Raw genomic sequence first — 1,850 nt, 5'->3', positions numbered from 1 at the left:
TACATTATCCAACGTGTCCTGTTTACAAGACATACCAAGGTGGCTTTGCTTTTAAGATGTTAAGGCGATGGTTGTGGTGGTGATTTGAGGGAAAATTGGTTGCTATATCTAGCAGCCACATATAGGCACCGTCACCGTTTCTTCGAGAAAGAAAACGGTTAGTGTTTCAGAATGTGATGACGTTGACACTTTTTTTTCGTTTTTTAGTTGGAGGTTCACGAAGGTTTAACAAGCTCGTGAAAACATATACATGCTGAAATGCCACTTTTTCAGGATATCCAGTCACCGAACGACCCGCCACCCACGTTCCTGAAGTTTAAGTTTCAAATACTGACAATAACAGATGATCATATGAATAACGGAGGCGTCTACGTGATGTCGTTGGACATGGTAGAAACAATAGCCAAATCTTCCTTAAATCACACATCCACTCAACTACTTGTCTTTAAAAAAAGATACATACATTGAATAAGTTAGTCTGGGTAGACTATGCCTAAGGGGGGAAAAAAAAGACAGACGATATGGTCATGATTGGAATGCCTTTGATCGGAGAAATTCAGGAGCGAATTGGAGATAACAAAATGCTAACGTGCATGCAGTTATTTATTTAATACATGATCCAAGAAGGACAATGCTTCGAACCACGATATGCCATTGTTTATCTGCTTCAAAGAAAATCTCTATGTTGCGGAGGTCTCTATGTCACTCGATCAGCTAGAAAGAGCAACCCACATTCCCTCTAATAGTATCTTATCCTTTAAAAATTAGGGGAGACCTAGAAAAGCGTTTAAAAAAAAAAAAGATATGAGCATGCTAGGCTGCCTCACATCATAAGTATGCTCGTTGACGGTTGACCCAGAGCTAAACATAATATTCCAAGTGAATGTGATGGTCTGTGCAAACATTAAATAAAATTACTAACTACTAATCTTCACTTCCCAGGCTTTTGTTGTGTTTTTGTCCATAAATGAATCGTTTCGCTCAGTTCAGTGAAAATTATACATAGGTTTCGTTTCGTTAACGATTTTGTATTACTTGTCTTTATACATAAGTGTATTTCATTTCATTTCATTTCAAAGTTTCAGCTCAGAGCTGCGGCCATGCTGATGCACCACCGTGAAACTGTTAATAAATTTTACACATGAAAGGAAATATATGCATATTTACTAGCAAAATAAAAAATAAATTTTTGCTTTATATGTATATATATATATATATATATATATATATATATATATATATATATATATATATATATATATATATATATATATATATATAATCCTCTCTTTAAAATAAATAATAAAAATAAAGAAAAACATCTATGCATGAGAAGAAACATTTTATATGACAATTTGATATTCATTTTGGCAACAAGTAGATTTACAAAATAAATAAACGCAAAATACGAAGTGCCACGACTGTCACTAGAACATTGTCCTATCAACCACTCAAAAACTAAAAACTTTTCGTTTCGCCGTCTTCCACACTGCTTTTTGATTCTCTCCCTACCCCTTCTCTTTCTCCGGTTTCCTTTCATTTACAATTTCCATATCTCCACTCCTATTTTTATATCACTCATTCAAACACTCTCTCTCCAACACCTTACCCTTCACTTTTTTTCGTTTTACTATTTATCAACGTTTCTAACCATAAATCTAATCCTGTTTTCATTAACCATCTTGATATATATCTTTTTTTATACGCATTCATCCAGTTTTCAATCTATTTTCTTGTTTCATTAACCCTGCACACTTTTTCACTCTCTCACTGCTACTCCAACATTTAACACTTTTAAATCCTCCCTTCGTTACATTCTTCACCTCAGTAGTCCCCCCCCTCTCTCTCTC

The sequence above is a fragment of the Octopus bimaculoides genome, chromosome 23, assembly GCF_001194135.2.
Source record: "Octopus bimaculoides isolate UCB-OBI-ISO-001 chromosome 23, ASM119413v2, whole genome shotgun sequence".
NCBI classification, from domain to species: Eukaryota; Metazoa; Mollusca; class Cephalopoda; order Octopoda; family Octopodidae; genus Octopus; species Octopus bimaculoides.
Note: the sequence above shows the minus strand (reverse complement) of the source record.